This window comes from Macaca fascicularis, chromosome 7 (assembly GCF_037993035.2).
Source record: "Macaca fascicularis isolate 582-1 chromosome 7, T2T-MFA8v1.1".
Lineage (NCBI taxonomy): Eukaryota > Metazoa > Chordata > Mammalia > Primates > Cercopithecidae > Macaca > Macaca fascicularis.
Window position 1 is genome coordinate 73,471,967 of NC_088381.1, and position 26,930 is coordinate 73,498,896.

Genomic DNA, 26,930 nt, shown 5'->3' on the forward strand with positions numbered 1-26,930 from the left:
TTTTTTGAGATGGAGTCTCACTCTGTCGCCCAGGCTGGAGTGCAGTGGCGCAATCTCGGCTCACCACAAGCTCCGCCGCCCGGGTTCACGCCATTCTCCTGCCTCAGCCTCCCATGTAGCTAGGACTACAGGCGCCTGCCACCACGCCCGGCTAATTTTTTTTTTTTCTTTTTGTATTTTTAGTAGAGACGGGGTTTCACCATGTTAGCCAGGATGGTCTCGATCTCCTGACTTCGTGATCCGCCCGTCTCGGCCTCCCAAAGTGCTGGGATTACAGGCGTGAGCCACCACGCCTGGCCTATTTTATTTATTTTAAATAGAGTCTTGCTCTGTCGCCCAGGCTGGAGTGCATTGGCATGATCTTGGCTCACTGCAACCCCTGCCTCCCAGATTCAAGTGATTCTCCTGCCTCAGCCTCCAAAGTAGCTAGGATTACAGGCACTCACCACCACACCCAGCTAATTTTTGTATTTTTAGTGGAGATGGGGTTTCACCATCTTGACCAGGGTGATCTTGAACTCCTGACCTCGTGATCCACCCTCCTCAGCCTCCTAAAGTGCTAGGATTATAGGCGTGAGCCACCGTGCCCAGCCCACATTAAGTAATTTTTTTTTTTTTTTTTTTTTGAGACGGAGTCTCGCTCTGTCGCCCAGGCTGGAGTGCAGTGGCCGGATCTCAGCTCACTGCAAGCTCGGCCTCCCGGGTTCACGCCATTCTCCTGCCTCAGCCTCCCGAGTAGCTGGGACTACAGGCGCCCGCCACCTCACCCGGCTAGTTTTTTGTATTTTTTTAGTAAAGACGGGGTTTCACCGTGTTCGCCAGGATGGTCTCGATCTCCTGACCTCGTGATCCGCCCGTCTCGGCCTCCCAAAGTGCTGGGATTACAGGCTTGAGCCACCGCGCCCGGCCACATTAAGTAATTTTAAACGTTCTAGTAGCGGCATTGTTACAGTAGGAAGTTGAGTCAGGCATAAGTGGGGCAGGAGAGGGCTCCCCCCACCCACCAGGAATGTCAGGCACCGTCAGGTGATGGTTTGGCAATTGTCACACTGCCTCTCTAAAAATGATATTTGGCAGCCGGTGCTAGGGAGAGGCAATTTCCTGATGGCCCACAGTTGTCACACTAAATTGATAATTGGTTGCAGGCACCAGGGATTTCTCAATAGATAAAAACACTTGAAATTCAGCAGCAGCAGCTTCCAACAGTTTTTCCAGAATTGGGCAAGTGAGCCTAGGCGTGCGCATTAAGAGACAAAATGGTGGAGTATGACCTTTGTGGGCATTCCCCCAGAAAAGGAAAGAACGGCTCAGGTGAGCATGCATACGACTTCTTAAACACACTGTGCATGCTCACCTCCCAAGTGCAGGGAGCGCATTGTGCATGCGGGCAGCTCGCGCTATGGGAAGGATGAAGGGAAGGAAGTAAGCCAGCATATAAAACCCTAAGTCAAAAGATGCAACGTCACACTTGACCTTCACGGTGCCCATTTGGGTCTCTTCCAAGTGCACTTGCCTTCCTTTGCTGCTCTAAAGCTTTTTAGTAAACTTCCACTCCTGCTCTGAAACTTGCCTCGGTCTCTTTTTCTGCCTTATGCCCCTCAGTCAAATTCTTTATTCTGAGGAAGCAAGAATTAAGGTAGCTACAGACTGATATGGATTTGGTAACCCACATATTTGCCGCCCCTAATAACATTACAAAAGGAAAAAGAAACAGGTAGAATTAATTTTAATGTAATTGATAGATAAGTAGTTTTTTGTTTGTTTGTTTGTTTGTTTTTTGAGACAAGGTCTCTGTCACCCAGGCTGGAGTGCAGGGGCATGATCACAGCTCACTGCAGCTTCAGTGTCCAAGGCTTAGGTGATCTTCTCACCCAGCCTCTCAGGTAACTGGGACTACAAGTCTAAGCTACCATCTCCAGCTAATTTTTTTGTATTTTTTTTTAGAGACAGGGTTTCTTTTTTTTTTTGAGACAGAGTCTCGCTCTTTCTTTGCCCAGGCTGGAGTGCAGTGGCACGATCTCAGCTCACTGCAAGCTCTGCCCCTCGGGTTCACGCCATTCTCCAGCCTCAGCCTCCCGAGTAGCTGGGACTACAGGCGCCCGCCACCACGCCCGGCTAATTTTTTGTATTTTTAGTAGAGACGGGGTTTCACCGTGTTAGCCAGGATGGTCTCAATCTCCTGACCTGGTGATCCACCCGCCTCGGCCTCCCAAAGTGCTGGAATTACAGGCGTGAGCCACCGCGCCCGGCCTAGAGACAGGGTGTCACCACACTGCCCAGGCTGGTGTCAAACTCCTGGCCTCAAGTGATCCGCCCATTTAGGCCTCCTAAAGTGCTGGGATTACAAGCATGAGCCACCACACCTGACCTAATGTATATTTTATTTAATGAAACATCCAAAATATTACCATTTCAACATTTAACCAACATACAATTATTAATAAGATAATTTACCATATATAGATATATGTATATATATTATTAATAAGATAATTTACCATATATAGATATATGTATATATATTATTAATAAGATAATTTACCATATATAGATATAGATACATATATATACATACATATAGATATATGTGTATCTATATCTGTGTGTATATATATATATATATATATATTTTTTTTTTTTTTTTTTTGAGACGGAGTCTCGCTCTGTCTCCCAGGCTGGAGCGCAGTGGCCGGATCTCAGCTCACTGCAAGCTCCGCCTCCCGGGTTCCCGCCATTCTCCTGCCTCAGCCTCCCAAGTAGCTGGGATTACAGGCGCCGCCACCTCACCCGGCTAGTTTTTTGTATTTTTTAGTAGAGACGGGGTTTCACCGTGTTAGCCAGGATGGTCTCGAACTCCTGACCTCGTGATCCGCCCGTCTCGGCCTCCCAAAGTGCTGGGATTACAGGCTTGAGCCACCGCGCCCGGCCATCTGTATATATTTTTTTGAGACAGAGTTTTCGCTCTTGTCGCCCAGGCTGGAGTGTAATGGCGTGATCTTGGCTCACAGCAACCTCCGCCTCCCGGGTTCAAGCCATTCTCCTGCCTCAGCCTCCAGAGTAGCTGGGATTACGGGCATGCGCCACCACACCCAGCTAATTTTGTATTTTTAGTAGAGACGGGGTTTCTCCATGTTGATCTGGCTGGTCTCAAACTCCGGACCTCAGGTGATCTGCCCACCTCGGCTTCCCAAAGTCCTAGGATTACAGGCATGAGCCACCGCACCCAGCCCTTTTATATTGTTTTTAGCACTAAGTCTTGGCAATCTTGTATATTACACTTACAACACAAATCCATTCAGACTGTCCATGTTTCAAGGGCCACATGTGGCTAGTGGCTACTATAGTGGACAGAGCAAATCTAGATAATGCACAGAGTAATTTATAGAAGAGTATGTTTATATGCATGGAATAATTCATTATAGAGGATACAATGTATGTATTACAAACACTGACAAAGTAAAAGTAAGGATATAGTCACAGAGGTTGGGAAATGTGGGGAGATAACAGGATGAACAAATTTTACATAATAGAAAGTGAATCAACAGAAATTTAAGTATAGAATTTCGAATTATAATGTAACTATCTGTTTCAGTCTATTGCCGGGTAACAAACTACTCCAACATTTAGTGGCTTAAAGCAACAACGATTTTATTTGCTTGTGGTTCTGTGGGCCAGGAATGCAAGTCACGCTTGGTTGGGGGGTGCTGTTTCTCATGGCAATGGCTGAAGCACTGGGATAGCTGGAGACTCCAGAATAGCCCACTCGCGTGACTGGCAGTGGGTGCTATCAGCCAGTTTAAACTCACCTGGGATTGCTGGCCAGGGACCTTTGTTCTCCTGTGAGCCTCTCTACAGGCTGCTCAGGCTTCCTCAGGGAAGGCGTTCTAAGAAGGAACCTCTCAAGAACTGAAGATAGATGTTGCAGATCTCTTAAAACCCAGCCTTGGGGCCAGGCGCGGTGGCTCACACCTGGAATCCTAGGCGGCGGATCACCTAAGGATCAGAAGTTTGAGACCAACCTGGCCAACATAGCAAAACCCTGTCTCTACTAAAAATACAAAAACTAGCCTGACCTGGTGGCACGTGCCTATAATCCCAGCTACTCAGGAGGCTGAGGCAGGAGAATTCCTTGAACCCAGGAAGCAGAGGTTGCAGTGAGCCAAAATCATGCCATTGGCACTCCAGCCTGGGTAACAGAGTGAGACTACATCTCGAAAACAAAACAAAAACAAAAAGAACCCCAGCCTTAGAAGGTACACATTTTTACTTTTCATGCATTTAATTGATAGAAATAGGTTACAGGGCCAGCCAAAATTCAAGGGAAGGGAAACTAGACTCCGCCTCTTAATGGCGCGAAAGAAAATTAATACTGCAAAAAAGCACGTGGGATGGGACATCTAGTTGCATCTGACATTGAGAACACAATCTACCAAACCACTAGAAGAAAACAGATAACAGACACTCGGGGAGAAGACAGCTGGGAAGGGAGCTGAGAGAGCTAGCTTGAAAATTATTTACTCTGGATACAGTCAGATGTTGATAAATCAATAAATACGAAACTGTAAAAAGTAAAAGTAGAGGTTCCTCTTCAAAGACTTTCCTCCCCGTCTAATTAGGAATAAATAGTAACTTTTCTTAGCAGCAAAATTTATTCAAAGACCTGTGCTAACATTCTTAAATACCTGCTAGCCGTAATAAAGAAATCAATGTACTTTTATGTTCTTTGCTCCCACAATTTCGCCTAAATACATGCCCTGGCATGCTTATACTGGTCCAAGAATAGCCTGTTCCTCTTCCTTATATGAAGGTGTTTTTACCTTTCTCAGCATTCCACAAGTTACTTCCTCCTTCCTTTGTTCTCCTCTGCCTTTGCCTCTTTAAAAACGTTCTAAATTGTGGCCAGGTGCGGTGGCTCACGCCTGTAATCCCAGCACTTTGGGAGGCCGAGACAGGTGGATCACGAGGTCAGGAGATCGAGACCATCCTGGCCAACATGGTGAAACCCCATCACTACTAAAAATACAAAAAAATTAGCCAGGCGTGCTGGTGGGCGCCTGTAGTCCCAGTTACTCGGGAGGCTGAGGCAGGAGAATGGCGTGAACCTAGGAGGCGGAGCTTGCAGTGAGCCAAGATGGTGCCACTGCACTCCAGCCTGAGTGACAGAGTGAGACTCCGTCTCAAAAAAAAAAAAAAAGTTCTAAGTTGCTAGCCAGTTGGGACAAATAGAGAATGTGAGGTCCCATTCCAGCCAATGGAAACTGGACACAGCAGTAGGGTGGACTTGTCAGTTTATAAATGAGCCTGTCTCCTTTGTTCAGTGTACTCTCATGGCAAAACTGCTGGTGAGTGTACCCTTTCTGCAGAAAGTATACAAATGGCCTTGCTGAGGAAATTAAATTTATGTTCAAGTGCTATTTCTTTATGGCACCAGGGAACAAGCATTTCAAACAAGACATAAACATGATTTAGTGTAATAGTGGTAACAGAAAAGACACAAAACAAAGTGGCAAAATCACTACCTGTGGGTGGTAGGAATGGAATTGGGAAGATGAAGCAGGAGACTTTGATGTTTCATGTTCTACTTTGTTAAACTGAGGGAATTAGTATTAAGAAATGGTGTTCATGGGCTGAGCACAGTGGCTCACACCTGTAATTCCAGCACTTTCAGAGGCCAAGGCAGGAGGATCACCTGAGGTCAGGAGTTTGAGACCAGCCTGGCCGAAACAGTGAAACCCTGTCTCTACTAAAAATTCAAAAATTTGCCGGGTGTGGTGACACATGTCTATAATCCCAGCTACTCAGGAGGCTGAAGCACGAGAATGACTTGAACCCAGGAGGTGGAGGTTGTAGTGAGCCAAGATTGCACCATCGTACTCCGGCCTGGGCGACAGAGTGAGACTCTGTCTACAAAAAAAAAAAAAAATACAGAATGCAATTAATGGATTATTTTTATGATGTAAATAAACATTTTTTTTTTTTTTTTTGAGACGGAGTCTCGCTCTATTGCCCAGGCTGGAGTGCAGTGGCCGGATCTCAGCTCACTGCAAGCTCCGCCTCCCGGGTTCACGCCATTCTCCTGCCTCAGCCTCCCGAGTAGCTGGGACTACAGGCGCTCGCCACCTCGCCAGGCTAGTTTTTTTTTGTATTTTTTTAGTAGAGACGGGGTTTCACCATGTTAGCCAGGATGGTCTCGATCTCCTGACCTCGTGATCCGCCCATCTCGGCCTCCCAAAGTGCTGGGATTACAGGCTTGAGCCACCGCGCCCGGCCCCGTAAATAAACATATATTATGAGGCTAGGTAAAAATAAACCTATGAGACAAGGAGGTACATAAGAGAGAAAGAAAGAATTTGTGGACTCTAGCAACATATAAAAAAGACTATACACCACGACCAAGCAAGATTTGCTCCAGGATATGCCAAGTTGGTTTAACACTGAAAACCAATCAGTGTATTACACCATGTTAATAGAATAAAGGACAAAACCACACAATCATCTCAATAGATGCAGAAAAAGCATCTGGCAAATTCCAACAACTTTCGTGATACTCAACAAGAAGGAATAGAAGAGAACTCCATCAACCTAATAAAGGACATCTACGGAAACCCCACAGCTAACATTAGACTTAACGATGAAAGACTGAATGCTTTCCCAGTAAGATCAGGAAAAAGACAAGGATGTCTGCTCTCACCACATCTATTTAACATTGTACTGGAGGTTCCAGCCAAGGCAATTGGGCAGGAAAAATAATTTAAAGGCATAAGGATTGAAAAGGAAGAAGTATAACTATCTGTGTTCACAGATGACTTGATCTTGTACATAGCAAATCCTAAGAAATCGGCCGGGCGCGGTGGCTCAAGCCTGTAATCCCAGCACTTTGGGAGGCCGAGACGGGCAGATCACGAGGTCAGGGGATTGAGACCATCCTGGCTAACCCGGTGAAACCCCGTCTCTACTAAAAAATACAAAAACTAGCCAGGTGACGTGGTGGGCACCTGTAGTCCCAGCTGCTCAGGAGGCTGAGGCAGGAGAATGGTGTAAACCCGGGAGGCGGAGCTTGCAGTGAGCTGAGATCCGGCCACTGCACTCCAGTCTGAGCGACAGAGCAAGACTCTGTCTCAAAAAAAAAAAAAAAATCCTAAGAAATCACATACACACATGCACACACACAACTATGAGAGCTCAACAAGGTTGAAGGACACAAGACCAATATATTAAAATCAACTGTATTTTTATACACTAGAAACAATCCAAAAATGAAATTAAGAAAACAATTCTATTTATAATTACATGAAAAAGAAAAAATATTTATAAGTAAATTTAACAAAAGAAGGAATGACTTATACATTTAAAACTACAATCACTGAAATAAATAAAAGGAAGATATCACCTGTTTTTGGATTGGGAGACTTGTTAAGATGGCAATACTATTCAAATGAATGTACAAGTTCAACACAATCTTTTTATTTTTTTTTGAGACACAATCCTGCTCTGTCACCCAGGCTGGAGTGCAGTAGCATAATCTCAGCTCACTACAACCTCTGCCTCCTGGGTTCAAGCAATTCTCCTGCCTCAGCCTCCCAAGTAGCTGAGATTACAGGCACATGCCACCATGCCTGGCTAATTCTTGTATTTTTAGTGGAGATGGGGTTTTGCCATGTTGGCCAGTCTGGTCTTGAACTCCTGGCCTCAGGTGATCGCCTGCCTCAGCCTACTAAAGTGCTGGGATTACAGGCATGAGACACTATGCGCGGCCTCAACACGATCTCTGTCAAAATTCCAGCTGCCTGTTTCCCAGAAATTGACAAGCTGATCCTAAAATGCATATGGAAATACATGGGACAAAACAATCTTGAGAAGAACAGTTAGAGGATTCACAGTTACTGATTCAAGACTAAGTGGTACTAGGACAAGGATAGACATATAAACCAAGAGAACAGAACGGAGAGTCTGGAACTAAACCCACATATTTATGGGCGATTGACTTTTGACAAGGTGCCAAGTCCATTCAATAAGGAAAAGACATATCTTTTCGACAAATGGTGCTGAGACAACTATCAAAACCAAGAACTTTTGTACTTCAAAGGACACTACCAAAAAAAGTGAAAAGACAACCCACAGAATGGGAGAAAATACTTGCAAATCACATGTCTAATAAAGGTCTGATATCAGAATATATAAAGAACTCTTATAATTTAAGAAAAAAGAGACAACCGAATTTTAAAATGGGCAAATGATTTAAATAGATATTTCTCCAAAAGGTATACAAGTGGCCAATAAGCACACAAAAAGATATTCAACATTATCAATCACTGGATAAATGCATATCAAAATTACAATGAGATAGCACTTCATATCCACTAGTATGGCTAAAACCAAAAAGACAGACAATGAAAAGGATTAGTGGGGACGTGGAGAAATTGGAACTCTCATATATTGCTGGTGGGAATATAAAATGGCAAAACCATGTTGTAAAACAGTGTGACAGTTCCTCAGAGATTAAGCATAAAATTACCATATGATCTCCACTCCTATGCGTATGCCCAGGAGAAATAAAAATATGTATCTGCACAAAAGCTTGTATACAAGTGTTCATTACAGCACTATTCATAATAGCCAAAAGGTAAAAACAACCCAAATGTCCATCAACAAGTGACAAAATATAAAACAGACAAGTTTGACAAGTTGAACTTTTATCAAAACTAAAAACTTTTGTACTTCAAAGGATACTACCAAAAACACTAAAAAGACAACCCACCTAATAGGAGAAGACATTTGGAAATCACTTGTCTGTAATAAACAAAGTGGCATATCCATACAATGGAATACTATTCAGCAATAAAAAGGAATAAAGTGCTAATGAATGTTACAACATGGGTGAGCCTTGAAAATATTACACTAAGTGAAAGAAGCCAGTCACAAACGCCACATATCCTTTTATTTCACTTACATGAAATGTCCAGAATAAGAAATATGTACAGTCAGAAAGTAGATTTGTGGTTTCCAGGGGCTGGGTGGAGGGGAAATGGGGAGCAACTGCTCATGGGAACAGAGTTTCTTTTTAGGGTGATGGAAAGTTTCTCGAATCAGATAGTAGTGATTGTTGCACAACTCTGTGACTATACTAAAAGCTATTGAATTGTATACTTTAACAGGATGAATGTTATGGTATGTGGAAAAGGAAGGAAGAGGTGAGAGAAAGAGTACAAATGCATATAAAACTTGGAGGAGTTAGGGAAAGAAATTAAGGAATCACTAAACCTTCCTTTTTTTTTTTTTTTTGACACAGTCTTGCTCTGTTGTCCATGCTGGAGTACAGTGGCGTGATCTCAACTCACTGCAACCTCTGTGTTACAGGCTCAAGGGATTCTCCTGCCTCAGCCTCCCAAGTAGCTGAGACTACAGACGTACACCACCATGCCCAGCTAATTTTTCTTTTTCTTTTTTTTTTTTTTTTTTTTTTTTTGTAGTTTTAGTAGAGATGGGGTTTCACCATGTTAACCAGGCTGGTCTTGAACTCCTGACCTCAAGTGATCTGCACACCTTGGCCTCCCAAAGTGCTGGGATTACAGGCGTGAGTCACCGCACCTGGCTAAAACCTTTATTTTCTCAATGAAGCAGACATTCACTCCACAGACCTTATGTACTATATGCAAAACACTCAATAAATGCCTCTTGGCCCAGCTGAGGCTCAGTAGCTGATCATTCTCTAGGAAGGCAAAGAGCTCTGCTGATTCAGAAGGGATACCCGGTTCAGTATTTTAAATGGGGGAAGTTTCTATTGAGTCTTCCAAGTGCAGGGAGCCTCCTGACCTCAAGTGATCCGCTGATCTCAGCCCCTCATAGAGTGTTTAAGCATCCCGGGCCACCATCGGTGGTCCAAAAGGTTTTTTAAGGGGCAAGAATCCTTTTCTTGGCTTCTGCAGTCAGTCTCCTTGCCATTGACAACATCAGGGCAGCAGTGGAAAAAGACACGCTTTCAGTTCCTGGGTAAACTGTCTTGACCGTCTTGGCAAGTAAGTGTTTTTGTTATTTTCCCACTAAGTGATTCATTCTCCTGGAGGCAACTCCTTGGGCACTTCCTGGACACCCACTCACCTGGAAACACTGAGGTCGCTCCGGTCCAAAAGGAGTGCATCCTGTGGCTGCCGGCAGAAAAGACAGGCTCAGTGTAGGCAGACATGGGGGCTTTCAGAAATACCGCATGATCTCACTCACATGAGGAATTTAAACCAGCGAACACAGAGACAGGAGGGAGTGGAACGGTGGTCACCAGGGGCTGGAGTCGGGGTGGAGGGTGGAGGTGTTGGTCAAAGGATACAGAATTAGACAGCAAGACTTAGTTCAAGGGATCTATTGTACAATCTGATGACTGTAATTAATGCATTGTACACAATACTTGAAAATTGCTAGGAGAGTAGATTTTAAGCGTTCCCACAACAAGTAAGTCTGTGAGGTAGTATATATGTTAACTATCTTGATTAAGCCATTCTGCACCGTATACATATTTCAAAACATGTTGTACACCACAAATGCATACAATTTGTATCTGTCAATTTAAAAAATAGAAAGGACTGCCTTCTCTCTCCTTGCCTCCCCTTACGAAATTCCCTCACTGCCTGGGGGACCTGCCCTAGGTGCCTGAGTGAGCAGGGAGGAACACGGGTGTGTCTTGGAGGCTGGAGAGCTCAGCCAGGACAGACGCCCAGTTTGGAACTGTACCGAAGTTGAGCCCTGCCTTGCACGGCTGAAGCTTAGCCACAGAGGCGGAACTTCCCTGGCCTTTCCTGGGAGCGGAAGCCGTGAAATGGCCAAAGCATAAGACAGGGTGGTGCAGTTTTGTTCCCGCGCGATCACCTTTGGCCACGCGCCTCGGTCTCTATCTGTAAAAGAGGTCCCAGTCTCTGATGTTTGATGCTGGAGAGAAAAATGTGCGGCCTCCGCCCAACCTTTCGTTTCCTGCTCCACCGCGCCCTCTCGTGGTTAACTGAACTCACGGCTTTCTCTCCCCAGACCCCAACCACCTAAATTTCGGTTCTCAACCTTGGCTGTGCGTGGGAATCACCCGGGGACCTGCAAAACACCGATGCCTGGGTCCCCCCATTCTATCCGCGCCTCCCCCCGCGAGAGATTCTGACTTAATTGGCCTGATGCAATCTGAGCGTCGGGATTTTAAAGTCCCCAGGTGATTACAATGTGCAGTTAAGGCTGGGAAACACTGACCCACCTCTGCTCTGCCAGGGGTCCTGCGTTCGACTGACGACATTTCTCCTGTCAGAGCCCACCGGACTCTGCTTTCCGGATATAAAGAATCCTTTTGAAAGTCAAAACACCTTAATGACGGCATCACACCCTTAAGCATTCACCCTCTACTCCTGAAATACTCATGATTAATATGTGCTTTTAATTTCCATTGCTGGAGAAAATGTTTCTGAAAAATTGCAGTTACATAAATAGATAAGGCGCATTATTTGTATTATCTGCTGACAACATCCTTGATGTGTACATGTGTGTGTTGCGTATGCACAGAGCTTCCTCACTATAATTTCACGAGCTTCTCAGGGCCTTAGGTCAGAGATCCGCTAGCCGTGCCAGGGCACTCTGACCCCAATGTTAAAAATAGACCGTGGCTTTAGCCACTCCTGTCAGTATCTGGTCTCACAGCCCAGTGCTCCATTCATCAGGAGAAATTCCAGAACTGCTGCCCAATCAGCCAGGCCCAACTGAAATTCCCAGGGGGCCTATGAGAGGTCACATGTACTCTTAGCTTCTAGGCTAGACCTCAGGACTTCTAGCAGAAGGATATCCACTGTGGCCCTGTGACCTTGTCAATCGTTTGATTCACAGCCTGTCAGTGACACCGGCACTCAATGAGATGGGCTCCTTTCATGACACAGTCACCACCACCATCACAATCTCCAGCATTTTTGAGTTCCTACTATGTGTACAGCAGATTTCAGGAACATTTATTATTTATTTATTGAGACAGAGTTCCCCTCTGTCGCCCAGGCTGGAGTGCAGTGACATGATCTCAGCTCACTGCAACCTCAGCCTCCTGGGCTCAAACGATTCTTGTACCTCAGCCTCCTAAGTAGCTGGGATTACAGGCGCTGGAACTTACCACCACACTAACTAATTTTTGTATTTTTAGTAGAGACGGGGTTTCACCATGTTGGCCAGGCTGGTCTGGAACTCCTGACCTCAAGTGATCTGCCCACCTCGGCCTCCCAAAGTGCTGGTATTACAGGTGTGAGCCACCGTGCCTGGCCTAATTTCAAGGAGCTTATAAACGTTAGAAAATAGTATCCTTGTCATCCAAAAATATATAGTCCAGTGGGAGAGAGGGTAATAACATGGGGACATGTGAGAAAATAAAGTTCTGTTTAATTCCTTCAAACCCAATTGAGCACTGGTGTAAGAGTTGTGTAAGACATTTTAGAGATGCCTTAAAAGAGCTTAGAGGCCGGGCGCGGTGGCTCAAGCCTGTAATCCCAGCACTTTGGGAGGCCGAGGCGGGCGGATCACAAGGTCAGGAGATCGAGACCACAGTGAAACCCCGTCTCTACTAAAAATACAAAAAATTAGCCGGGCGCGGTGGCGGGCGCCTGTAGTCCCAGCTACTCAGGAGGCTGAGGCAGGAGAATGGCGGGAACCCGGGAGGCGGAGCTTGCAGTGAGCCGAGATAGCGCCACTGCACTCCAGCCTGGGCAACAGCGTGAGACTCCGTCTCAAAAAAAAAAAAAAAAAAAAAAAAAAAAAAAAAAAAAAAAAAAAAAAAAAAGAGCTTAGAATCTGAGGACAATGAGAATGAGGACAAGAAAAGCGAGGCAGTATGAAAATATCAGGGTCAAAAATGCAAAGCATGGGAAGGTAGTGCCTCTGCTAATCGGGACTCATTCTGCTGCTAATGTCAGTTCATCAACTAAAATCCACTTAAACAACAATAGCAAAAAGGAATTTATTGATTCACTGAACCAAAGGATAGGAAGAATGTGCTGAGCTTCAGTGACAGTGGAATCCGGGACTGAATGCCAGGAGGAATTTCTCTCCCCTTTCCCATAACCCCCACCCTTTCCCTTCCTACTTCACCCACTTTCCCCAAACTCTGGGCTTCCCCCTCTCTGCAGCCTTCCTTCTCTTCCACACAGAAGGGCTTTCTCTGCACACCAGGAAATACGGCCCCAGGCAGTTCGAGACTCATAGGCTTGGTCCTCTACCAAAAAGGAAAAGAAACCTTCCCTCCCAGTTCCATTTAAAAGAAGAACAAACCAAACAAACCAACAGAAAAGGACTTGAAGTACCCACTCTTCTGGGCAGAGTGGGGTGGGGTACTTTCATTGGTCACCCATCCAGAGCCAAACAGTAGGCGTGGGGGAGAAATGTCCCCTAAAAGAAGGGGATGATGGTTGTAGCAGACAAAACAAAGTCAGCCAGTACATGCCATGGGATTGCTTTTGTGTGAAACGACGGGCCACCATTTTTGTTTGTTTTTTTGTTTGTGTTTTTTGGTTTTTTGTTGTTGTCGTTGTTGATACGGAGTCTCGCTCTTGTCACCCAAGCTGGAGTGCAATGGCGCGATCTTGGCTCAATGCAACCTTTGCTTCCTGGGTTCAAGTGATTCTCCTGCCTTAGCTTCCCGGGTAGCTGGGATTACAGGCGCCCACTACCGTGCCCGGCTAATTTTTGTATTCTTAGTAGAGACGGGGTTTCACCATGTTAACCAGACTGGTCTGGAACTCCTGACCTCAAGTGATCTGCCCACCTTGGCCTCCCAAAGTACTGGCATTACAAGCGTGAGCCACTGCACCTGGCCCCAGGGTCACCATTTTTAACCAATTGTCAAGGGGATCCCTAACCCAAAAATAGTCCTCCAAGGGACCTCGGTGACCAACCAGTTCAACTCCTCCATTTTACAGAAGAGAACACTGAGCTACAGAGAATGTAGGTGTTTTGCCTAAGATAGCACAACAATGATGGGATTCTGCATTTGACTGGATGTAAGTGGGGAAAGAGATATGTGAGAAGGAAGAGTCAAAATCTGGTCTGAGGCCAGGCACGGTGGCTCACACCTGTAATCCCAGCACTTTGGGAGGCTGAGGTGGGCGGATCTCCTGAGGTCGGGAGTTCGAGACCAGCCTGACCAACATGAAGGAACCCCATCTCTACTAAAAATACAAAATTAGCCAGTTGTGGTGGTGCATGCCTGTAATCCCAGCTACTCAGGAGGCTGAGGCAGGAGAATCGCTTGAACCCAGGAGTCAGAGGTTGTGGTGAGCCGAGATCGCGCCATTGCACTCCAGCCTGGGCAATGAGAATGAAACTCCGTCTCAAAATACAAAAACAAAACAAAACCAAAAAAACCTGGTCTGTCAGAGTGAAGACAAATTATTTTTTATTTTTTATTTTTTTTGAGACAGTCTTGCTCTGTCACCCAGGCTGGAGTGCAGTGGCACAACCAAGGCTTACCACAGCCTTTACTTCTTGGGCTCAAGCAATCCTTCCACCTCATCTTCCTGAGTAGATGGGACTAGTAGCTGCCATCTCAGCTTCCTGAGTAGCTGCCAACACACCTGGCTAATTTTTGTATTTTTTGTAAAGACTGGATTTTGCCATGTTGCTCAGGCTGGTCTCGAACTCCTGGGCTCAAGTGATCCTCCTGCCTCAGCCTCCCAATGTGCTGGGACTACAGGTATGAGCCACCATACTGGGCCAAGACCAACATTTTTTAAATGATAGAGTCCCATAGAAAGAGAGTATGGGGGTAAAGAAAGCATAGAAAGAGGTGAGGCTGGTTTAAAAAGAAAAAAAAAAAAAAAAACTAACGTCAACAAGGGCTGCTGTGGTAAATTCCAAGGCTCCACCAGTGTTTATAATCTTGGAAGAATTTTGGAGAATGGGCGAGGCCCCACCTGACTGGAAATGGGCAAATGTTTTTCTAATTTTCTAAAAGAGGAACAAGCAGATTCCAAGAATTGCAGGCTGGTGAACTAGACAAGGCTCCAGTATGGGCTTATTAAGGACGGGCTGTGCCAAATGGGCGTCGTTACCATATTTGAGAAAGTTCTTAGCCTGTCAGGTTACTCAAAGGAATACTCCAGACTCCAAGACTTCTGGCTTGTTAAATCTGAAAAAAACCTTTAGGGATTAAAAAACCAGGGATGGCAAACTAGTGACTCCAGCTGAATTCAACCCTCAGATATTTAAATGAATCAGCCTTTCTGGCTTCATGATGGCACTGACCTTCCTTCCTGCCAGCAATGGGTATCACTGCCCTCAACAGATGAAGCATGCACATGCAGTGTGCACACTCCCGTCCACCCTGGCCCTGCATTCCCTAGTGCCTCTCCCTTGACCAGCTTCATTCATTATTTTATTTTATTTTGAGATGGAGTCTCACTCTGTCACCCAGGCTGGAGTGCAGTGGCACGATCTTGGCTCACTGCAACCTTCACTTCCCGGGTTCAAGCAATTATCCTGCCTCAGCCTCCTGAGTAGCTGGGATTACAGGCGCCCGTCCCCATGCCCAGCTAATTTTGTTATTTCTAGTAGAGACAGGGTTTCAGCATGTTGGCCAGGCTTGTCTCAAACTCCTGACCTCAAGTGATCTGCCCTCCTCAGCCTCCCAAAGTGCTGAGATTGCAGGCATGAGCCGCTGTACCCGGCCCATTCATTATTTTAATCTAGCCAGCTCCAGCAGGCATTTGAGTGTGTGGCCCTGATATAATCCACACCATGACATTATTTTATACTCAGAGAAAAGAAACAGGAGTGGGAGCAATTCTGATTCCTCAGAAGATAGCAATCTAGGGTGGGCTACAGGTTCCTATTCACAAAGTCAACCCCAGAGAAACTACAGAAGCAGAGAAGCTTGGACCTGAGCAACAAGCCTAGAAACTGTCAGAGCTCCCAGAAAGAGCAAGAGCTGCTGTGAACTAGCGTGTCCATGGCAGCGGGCATCCACCTGATCCACCAGTGGGAGGAAGGGTTGGAAGAGCTCTTTCAGGGCCTTTTCTTACTTCTTCCTCACATTGATCGGGACAGTCATTGCTGCCCCACTGCCTCTCTGTGACAGAAGTCAGGAGCAATAGCTCAGGTTCCAGTGATGGTGGGGTAATATCAGAGCACCCCAGTAGCACAACTGGAGTGAGAAGCTGGTGAAAACGGGTATGGGATGACCAGATTCCCTCGGACATTCACTTTTCCCCCCTTCTCTGTTTCACCACCAGGGCTGGTGAAGTCCTGTAGGAAAGCTTCCTCCTCACAGTACAGCTTCCTCCTAAGAGTTCAAGCACAAATACCTGACCAGAGGCATTGCTTGGTGGCCCAGTGACAAACAGGAAGGGGAGGATGGAGAATCAGTTGTGATTGCATGGTGCCAGGGGCTGTATGCCTGGCATACAGTGGCGCAATCTTGGCTCACTGCAACCTCTGCCTCCCGGGTTCAAGTGATTCTCCTGCCTCAGCCTCCTGAGTAGCTGGGATTACAGGCGCCTGCCACCATACCCGGCTAATTTTTGTATTTTTAGTAGAGACAGGGTTTCGCCATGTTGGCCAGGCTGGTCTGGAACTCCTGACCTCAGGTGATCCACCCGCCTTGGCCTCCCAAAGTGCTGGGATTACAGGCATGAGCCACCGTGCCCGGCCCATACCATTCTTCATGAACTCATCGGGGCACCTGAGAGGACATGAACGTCCCCAAGAGATAGAGTATTGGATATTTCCAAGGAACCCTACAGATAGCTGAGGAGTACATACCCTAGTACATACACAGACCTGGAGAAAATGGGACAAAATATAGTACAGGAAGCAAAATTCATAAGGATTTAAAATAGGAATCTTCAAAGAGTTAAGAGTATTAGTAATATTAACAGATGGGATCATTTTAAACTTTGTATCTAAATTATTTCATAATCCTCTCTTCAAGTAGTGATTAATTCCCCCCTCCTTGAGTATGGACTAGACTTAATAATTCACTTCTTTTTTTTTTTTTTTTTTTTTTTGAGACGGAGTCTCACTCCGTCGCCCAGGCTGGAGTGCAGTGGCCGGATCTCAGCTCACTACAAGCTCCGCCTCCCGGGTTCACGCAGTTCTCCCGAGTAGCTGGGACTACAGGCGCCCGCCACCTCGCCCGGCTAGTTTTTTGTATTTTTCTAGTAGAGACGGGGTTTCACCGTGTTGTTAGCCAAGATGGTCTCGATCTCCTGACCTCGTGATCCGCCCGTCTCGGCCTCCCAAAGTGCTGGGATGATAGGCTTGAGCCACTGCACCCGGCCCCTAATAATTCACTTATAACAAATGGACTATGGCAGAAATGACAGTCATAAAATACACCATGGCTTCTTCCTTGCTTTCACCGTGTTGGGTCAGTGGTTCTGGAAAAAGCCAGCTGCTATATAGGGAGGTTCTCAAGAAACAATACTGAGAGGCCCATGTGTTGTGGAACTGAGCCCTCCTACGAAGAGTCAGCAAGGACCTGAAGCCTCCTGCCTACAGCCATGTGAGTGAGCAACCTTGGAAACCGGTCCTCCAGCCCCAGCAAGCCTTCACTTAGCAGCCTTGGCTGCACACTCGAGAGATTATGAGCCAGAGCCACCTAACTAAGCCACTCCTAAATTTCTGACCCATGGAAACTGAAATAATAAATGTTTGTTGTTTTAATGGCTGAGTGGGGTGGGTCACGCCTGTAGTCCCAGCACTCTGGGAGGCTGAGGTGGGCAGATCACCTGAGGTCAGGAGTTTGAAATCTGCCTGGGCAACATGGTGAAACCCCGTCTCTCCTGAAAATAAAAAAAATTAGCCGAGCATGGTGGCGAGTGCCTGTAATCTCAGCTATTAGGGAGGCTGAGGCAGGAGAATCGCTTCAACCCAGGAGGCAGAGGTTGCAGTGAGCCAAAATCACACCACTGCACTCCAGTCTGGGCAACAGAGAGAGACCCTGTCTCAGAAAATAAATAAATAAATAAATAAATAAATAAATAAATGTTGGTTGTTTTAAGATGCCGAGTTCTGCAGTGACGTTATATTAATTAATGAGTACATCAGGAATGAAGTCATAAGAAGAACCAAGTGGAAATATTACATATTAAAATAGTTAAAAATAAAAATAGATGGGGTAAATAGCGGTATAGATTTTACTTGTCTTTTAAGGGGAAGATAAGAGAGTGATAAATTTAAGATTTCAGTAGAAGCAAATAAACAAAGCTCTTAACCATAAGATAGATATGTATAGCTTTTAACATAACCATAGAATAGAATGTGTAGCTTTTAACCATAAATTAGAATGTGTAGCTTTAAGACAACAGAAGAAAATTTGATCTATCCAGTGAAAAGGAGGTGATAAAAAGAAAAGACGGCCGGGCGCGGTGGCTCACGCCTGTAATCCCTGCACTTTGGGAGGCCGAGGCGGGCGGATCACGAGGTCAGGAGATCGAGACCATCCTGGCTAACACGGAGAAACCCCGTCTCTACTAAAATACAAAAAATTAGCCGGGCGCGGTGGCGGGCGCCTGTAGTCCCAGCTACTCCGGAGGCTGAGGCAGGAGAATGGCGCGAACCCGGGAGGCGGAGCTTGCAGTGAGCCGAGATGGTGCCACTGCACTCCAGCCTGGGCGACAGAGTGAAGACTCCGCCTCAAAAAAAAAAAAAAAAAGAAAAGAAAAGACAATAAATGCAAAATACAAAATAGGAATAGAAATTTGTACTAATATAACAGCAATTAAAGCCATTGTAAATGCAATAAACTCATCAACTAAAAGTTAGAGACCCTCAGAGCAGGTTAAAAAATCCAACAATAAATTGTCTACAATAGGCATACTTAAACTAAAAAGAAACCAAAAGATTTTAGCATTGTGGTGGACTAGATTATCAGGAAACAGGGAGAATATATTCTTCAACCCAAACTGAATTCTGCATAAAATATGACTTTTTTTGATTTCCTAAACTTATAGGCTATAAGGGATAACACCAAGCCTCCCTCCAAAAAATTAAAAAGAAGTAAAATGTTTTGAGAGAAAACCAAAGTATTCACCTCCATCAAGGGTGGCATTTACTTGAAAGCTAGGGCTTGGGCCTGTGGCAAGGTGAGACAGAATGTATCTGAGTTTCCCAGATGAAGCATAAGAGCCTGGAATGGAGGTTGGAATAAATCCAGATCAATAGCTCCTATGGGTTCAAGTACAAATCCTCTCTGCTCTGAGAAAGGATTTCTCAATTTAGTTCTCCACATTTTCCACAGACGGGTCAGCTAAAATGAGCTCACAATCAAAAGTGATTAAAACACGGCCGGGCGCGGTGGCTCAAGCCTGTAATCCCAGCACTTTGGGAGGCCGAGACGGGTGGATCACGAGGTCAGGAGATCGAGACCATCCTGGCTAACACGGTGAAACCCCATCTCTACTAAAAAAATACAAAAAACTAGCCGGGCGAGGTGGCGGGCGCCTGTAGTCCCAGCTACTCAGGAGGCTGAGGCAGGAGAATGGCGTAAACCCGGGAGGTGGAGCTTGCAGTGAGCTGAGATCTGGCCACTGCACCCCAGCCTGGGCGACAGAGCAAGACTCCGTCTCAAAAAAAAAAAAAAAAAAAAAAAAAAAAAGTGATTAAAACACAAGGAAACCAACCTCTATGAATGAAAGTCTGGAGACAATTAACCATAGATTTTGACCTCCAGGGACTTTAGATATTTGAACTGTCAGTTACAGACTATAAGATAACTATGTACTAAATGTTGAGGAATCACAAGGCTAAGTAAACAACAAGATACAGTCAAAAATGACCAGCAGTGGCCAGACACAGTGGTTCATGCCTGTAATCCCAGCACTTTGGGAGGCCAAGGCTGGAGGATCACTTGAGCTCATGAGTTCGAGACCAGCCTGGACAACATAGTATGACCCCCATCTCTACAAAAATATAAAAAATTACCCAGGTATGGTGGCACACACCTGTGGTCCCAGCCACTCAGGAGGCTGAGGCAGGAGGATCACCTGAGCCTGGGAGGCAGAGGTTGAAGTAAGCCAGTGAGATTGTGACACTACACTCCAGACTGGGTGACAGAGCAAGACCCTGTCTCAAACAAAGAAAGAATTAGTTAACTGGAAGCTATACATAAAGGAGTTACCCAGAGAGGCAATGAGATGGAAGACATGAAAGTTAAGAGATATGGAAGACAGACTGAGAAGGTCTAAAATATCTATCTAATCAGAGTCCCAGAAGGAAAGAATAAAAAGGATAAAAGGAGTTGTATAGTTATTCTCTTGATAACCTTGGGGGATTGGTTCCAGGATCCCCAAAAGATAGCAAAATTCACAGACACACAAGTCCCTATATAAAATGGCATAATATTTGCATATAACCTGTGCACATGCTCCCATAAACTTGAAATCTTCTCTAGGTTATTTAACACAATGTAAATAGTTGTTATACTGTATTGGTTTTTTATGTGTATTTTTTTCCAAATACTTTTAATTTGCAGTTGGTTGAATCCAATGACGTGGAACCTGCAGATACAGAGGCTTGACTATTTTTGTTTTTTAAATTGGAGCTTCAAATAACACACATTTATTATTTTACAGTTTCTCTTTGCCGGGAGCCTGCACATGACTTAACTGGATCCTCTGCTTAAGGTTTTGCAGGTGGCAATCAAGGTGTTGGCTGGGCTGCATTCTCATCTGGAGGCTCAATGGGGTAAGAGTCTGCTTCAAAATTTGCTCAGATTGTGGTTAGAATTATTCCCCTGCAGTTGTGGGCAAGAAGGCCCCAACTTCTTGCTGGCAGCTCTTGGATGCCATCCACAGTTTCTCAAAGCCACCTGCAGTTCCTTGCCACATGGGCTTTCCCAACTTGGCTGTTAACTTCATCTAGCAAGCAAGGAGAGCCTCTAGAATGAGTCAAAAAAGACAGACTCTTTTATAATGTAACACTCACAAAAGTGACAGCTCATCACCATCACCATATCCTATTGCTTAGAAGCAGGTCACAGGTCCTGCCCACCCACAAGGGGAGGGGATTACACAAAGGCATGAACAACAGGAGGTAGAGATCGATGGAGAGAAGGGCACCTTAGAGTGTGTCTGCCACAACAGGAAATATTTAAAGTGATAACAGCTACATATTTTCCAAAACTGACTAAAAAAATTTAAAAATTAATTATTATTTTTGATAATAAATAAAGCATAATTTAAAAAATTCACATCTAGAAACATTTTCGTGAAGCTGAAGAATACACAAGGAAATGTCTACATAGAAATCATCCAGAGACAGGGAAAATACCAAGCAAATATGAACCAAAAAATCCTGCGATAGCAACCAGAATCACTGACAAAACAGAATTTAAGACCAAAATATACATATCATTAAGGGACAAGAGGAGCATTATATATTGGCACATAAAGAATAGATATATATTAGCTGGGCACAGTGGCTCACAACTGTAATCTCAGCACTTTGGGAGGCTGAGGCAGGCAGATCACTTGAGGTCAGGAGTTCAAGACCAGCCTGGCCAACATGGCGAAACCCCTTCTCTACTAAAAATACAAAAATTAGCCAGACATGGTGGCACAGCTATTCAAGAAGCTGAAGCACAACAATCACTTGAACCTGGGAAGTGGAGGTTGCAGTGAGCCGAGATCACACCACTACACTCCAGCCTGGGTGACAGAGTGAGACTCTGTCTCAAAAATAAGTCAAATCCTGAGTGGCATGCTTAAAGCAATACTTACTTAGAGAGTTAAATATATAGCTTTCCTTACATTTACCAGAGAACAAAATAGATTTAAATAAATGGGTAAATATTTAGCTCAAGAAGTTGGAGAAAGAGTAATAAAGCAGGCCTAAAGAAATAAGGAATAAAAAAATAAAAAATAAAAAATGTAATGAAATAGAAAACAAATAAAGAAAGTTCGTGGCCGGGCGCGGTGGCTCAAGCCTGTAATCCCAGCACTTTGGGAGGCCGAGACGGGTGGATCACGAGGTCAGGAGATCGAGACTATCCTGGCTAACATGGTGAAACCCCGTCTCTACTAAAAAATACAAAAAACTAGCCGGGTGAGGTGGCGGGCGCCTGTAGTCCCAGCTACTCGGGAGGCTGAGGCAGGAGAATGGCGTGAACCCGGGAGGCGGAGCTTGCAGTGAGCTGAGATCCGGCCACTGCACTCCAGCCTGGGCGACAGAGCGAGACTCCATCTCAAAAAAAAAAAAAAGAAAAAAAAAAGAAAGTTCGTAAAACCAAAAGTTGGTTCTTTAAAAATATACATCAGTACATAGACTTATGGTAAGACTAGTTAATATAGAAAGAGAAAATATGCAAATAAGTAAATGAGACAGCTGCAGACACCATAGATACAGAAAAAGTAATCACCACATACCAATTACAAAAGGACAGAATATTTAATAAGTTGCATTGGGAAGATTGATTACTCATATAAAGAAAAATACTATTGTATATCTCCCTAATACTATATATGAAGCTGGAAATCCAATGGATTCTATATCTACATTTGAAATGGAAAATAATAAGCATATGAATTATAATATAGGAGAACACAGGGATACAGAAGAATTTTTTTAGAACTCTGAAAGCATATCTATAGGCAAAAATTTCACTGATTTGATAATACAAAATTAAGGATTTTTTTTTTGAGACAGAGTCTTGCTCTGTTGTCCAGGCTAGAGTGTAGGGTGCGATCTTGGCTCACTGCAACCTCTACCTCCCAGGTTCAAGTCATTCCTATGCCTCAGCCTCCCAAGTAGCTGGGGTTACAGGCATGCACCACCATACCCAGCTAATTTTTGTATTTTTAGTAGTGATAGGATTTCACCATGTTGGCCAGGCTGGTCTTGAACTCCTGACCTCAAGTGATCTGCCTGCCTTACCTCAAGTGATCTGCCCGCCTTGACCTCCCAAAGTGCTGGGATTACAGGCATGAGCCACCGCGCCTGGCCAAAATTAAGGATTTTGATTCCATGGGAGACATGAAGAAAGTTAACATACCTATCACAGACTGGTAAAATACATATGGAATGTAAAACACCAGAAGGCTAGCCCCAAATATATAAAAATGCCTTCTCATCAGGCAAAAAAAAAAAAAAAAAAAAAAAAAAACCTATTGGAATTTGAAAGGAAAAATGGGCAAAAGTTGAAAATAGGTCATTCTCAAAAATTAAAGCCCAAAAGTTTAGCAAACATTTAAAGAGATGCCACAACTTACTAGTAATTGAGGTAATACAAATGAAAACAATCACGCACATCATGTGCACACCCGTCAGGAAGGCAAAAATTCGAAAAATGGATGATGTCTAGGGCTGGCAGTGATATGAAGAGAGAAGGGACCTGAGTCGCTGTTGGTAGGAGTGCCAACTGATGCTGGGGGATAAGCCAGGTACTACTTAGTTGAATAATACATGTACTGCATAGCCTAGCAGTTCTGCTTCTAGGTAACTTTCCCAAAGTTCTTTTATAGTTCCATATGGGTACATGTAAAAGGATGTTCAGGTTGAGTGCAGTGGCTCACACCTGTAATCTCAGCACTTTGGGAAGCTGAGGCAGGTGGATCACGAGGTCAGGAGTTCAAGACCAGTCTGGCCAACATGGTGAAACCCCGTCTCTACTAAAAATACAAAAATTAGCCGGGTGTGGTGGCAGGTTCCTGTAATCCCAGCTACTCAGGAGGCTGAGGCAGGAGAATTGTTTGAACCCAGGAGGTGGAGGTTGCAGTGAGCCGAGACCACACCATTGCACTCTAGCCTTAGTGACAGAGCGAGACTGTCTCAAAAAGAAAAAAAAAAAGGATGTTCATAGTAGTATTGTGACAGTGAGGTGATCTAGGTACCTATCATGGAGGGAGTAAATAAGTAAAATGTGATATATGCAGCAGTTATAAGTAACAGACTAGATTCACATTTAGCAAAATGGATGGATATTAAAAACATTGTTAAGTTAAAAAAAAAAAAAAAAAAGAGAGAGAGAGAAATAGACTAAAGCCTTGTAGCACAATAGATCTACATAAATCAAAAGCACATGTCCATAAAACAACACTACACATTTTGCAAGAACACATGCAAATAAAGAGGATACACACCAAAAGCCCTGGAATAGCTATTTATGGAGAGGAAGAAGAGGCGTGGGAGTGACAAAGGGAGACAAAAGCAGCTGCCATGGAGTCTTCTATGACTCATCCCGAGGCTATTCTCCTTTCCTCCCAAGCTCCTGGGTGGATCGTACTTCTCTGCCTCCTGCATCGTGTAGTTGGGCAAGGACATGGAATCAGTGCTGCCTGAAGAGTTGTGGGTGGAAATCATGTATGCAAGTTGTAGACCAGAACATTTAATTTGTGGTGGAAGGTCATTCAATGCTCTGATCCACTACCACAGATGATCCTGAGGGCAAAAGTTGAGAAGAAACTTCCATCACCCTGGATCCCTGAGAGAATACAATGAGCTGAACCCTCTCCTAGCCTCCATCCTGCTAACCTGCATTAATAGACAGGTAATTTTGGTGAAAAATAAACTTTTGTTTGAAGCTCCTGGGACTCGAGTTGTTTGTTACTGCAGCATAATCCTAGCCTACTCTGATTAATATTGGATATAATCAACTAAATAAAACAAGAGAGGATCTTTCAGAGACCAGTGATGCTGAGGAGTGGGACCGATGCAAACTCATGCATCTGAGCTGGCTCCTGCCTCACCGCAAATGAGATGGAGAAAGAAAACTAGGCGCCGGGCGCGGTGGCTCAAGCCTGTAATCCCAGCACTTTGGGAGGCCGAGACGGGCGGATCACGAGGTCAGGAGATCGAGACCATCCTGGCTAACACGGTGAAACCCCGTCTCTACTAAAAAATACAAAAAACTAGCCGGGCGAGGTGGCGGGCGCCTGTAGTCCCAGCTACTCGGGAGGCGGAGGCAGGAGAATGGCGTGAACTCGGGAGGCGGAGCTTGCAGTGAGCTGAGAGATCCGGCCACTGCACTCCAGCCCGGGCGACAGAGCAAGACTCCGTCTCAAAAAAAAAAAAAAAGAAAAGAAAAGAAAACTAGGCAATTGCCGATGGTCACACAGCCTTCAATAGGGCATGGCAACAACCCTCAAAAGTGTGGACTAGAATACATAAACATTGTGCCTGCCTAGATTTCAGCAAGGTTTTCACAAAGTTCCTTGGGCTGTTTCCACGAACAGGATGAAGACTTGTAGGCTGAGGAGTATGACTATTGGTTTCTCGCTGATGGAAACCCATCATATCCTACAAACACTGATGAGTGGATCCATGGCAGTCTGAAGATTCTTGCTGCAAAGCTGGGTCCTCAGTCTCTCCCTGTTCAACCTTTTGTCAATGATTTAGATGAAGGTACAGAAAACCGCTGGGAGCGACAGTTAATATCTGGAGGATGGCATCATGATCCAAAGGAATTTCCACAGGCTGGCTAGAGCAACGGACCAAAGTGTGGTCCTCAGACTAGCAGTATCAGTGTCACCTGGGACCTTGTTAGACATGCAAATTCTTAGGCTCCACCTCAAACTTTTACTGAAATCAGAAACTCCAGGAGTGGGACCCAGAAATCTTTTTTTTTTTTTTTTTTTTTTTTTTTTGAGACAGAATCTTGCTGTATTGCCCAGGCTGGAGTGCAGTGGCGTGATCTTGGCTCACTGCAACCTCTGCCCCCCGGTTCAAGCGATTCTCTTGCCCCAGTCTCTTAGTAGCTGGGGCTATAGATGCCTGCCACCATGGCCGGCTAATTTTTATATTTTTGGTAGAGATGGGGTTTCAACATGTTGACCACGCTGGTCTCAAAGTCCTGACCTCAAGTGATCCACCCACCTTGGCCTCCCAAAGTACTGGGATTACAGGCGTGAGCCACCGCGCCCAGCAGAAATCTGTGTTTTAATAAGCCCTCCAGGTGGCTCTGATGCACACTATAATTTGAAAATCAAAGTTTTAGACCTGTGGGCTGACTCCAACAGCCTCTTATTCAACAGGGATAAATGTAAGCCTTCCCATCATCTCCACCCATCCCTTCACACCCAAATAAGAAAAAAAAAAAGTTACAAATCAGGAACATAAGTCATTTAATAGCATTTGTGGAAAAGGCTCAGAAGTTTTAGAGATTTTTGTTTTCTTTTGTTTTTTACTATAACCTTGAAACATAGAGCATTCCAAAAAGGCAAGTCAATTCTTTCTTTTGAGACAGGGTCTTGCTCTGTCGCCCAGGCTGGAGTGCAGTGGTGTGATCACAGCTTACTGCAGCCTAGACCTCCCAGGCTCCAGCAATTCCCCCTCCTCAGCCTCCTGAGTAGCTGGAACCACTGGCAAGCACCATCACGCCTGGCTTTTAAATTTTTTATAGAGACGGGGTTTTGCCATGTTTCCTCTTGGCCTCCCAAAGTGCTAGGACTACAGACATGAGCCACTGCACCCTACCAAGCCAAGGCAATATTTTTATTTATTTATTTATTTTGAGACAGATTCTCGCTCTTGTCACCCAGGCTGGAATTGGATGATGTGTTCTTAGCTCACTGCAACCCCCACCTCCTGGGTTCAAGCAATTCTCCTGCCTCAGCCTCCCAAATAACCAGGATTACAGTCGCCTGCCACCATGCCTGGTTAATTTTTGTATTTTTAATACAGACAGGGTTTCACCATGTTGGCCAAGCTGGTCTGGAACTCCTGACCTCAGGTGATCTACCTGCCTTGGCCTCTCAAAGTGCTGGGATTACAGACATAAGCCACTGTACCTGCCAAGCCAACTCGATCTTAAAATACTTTAAAAACAGTGTCTACTACCACTGAATAGTCCATGAGTGATTCAGAGATTTGGGGTTTGGATCCTGGGATTACAAAATGGAAGATTAAGATTAGAGCCAAATTTATTACTTAATTAAAATACTATATGGCTTTTAACAAATTTGCAAGGCCCAAAATTCAACAGACACAAATGAGTATACAAT

The 26,930-nt window shown here is 44.8% G+C and overlaps 1 long non-coding RNA gene across 1 annotated transcript in view; it reads left to right on the plus strand.

The window, feature by feature from the left end:
- The window catches only part of LOC135971895 (uncharacterized), a 144,713-nt gene extending 120,192 nt beyond the window's left edge, over positions 1-24,521 (plus strand). Inside the window, exons 4-5 of the long non-coding RNA XR_012415338.1 lie at positions 20,619-20,679; positions 24,364-24,521. This is a non-coding gene — a long non-coding RNA (uncharacterized lncRNA). The remainder of the gene's footprint in view (positions 1-20,618; positions 20,680-24,363) is intronic.
- The last annotated feature ends 2,409 nt before the right edge of the window (positions 24,522-26,930 follow it).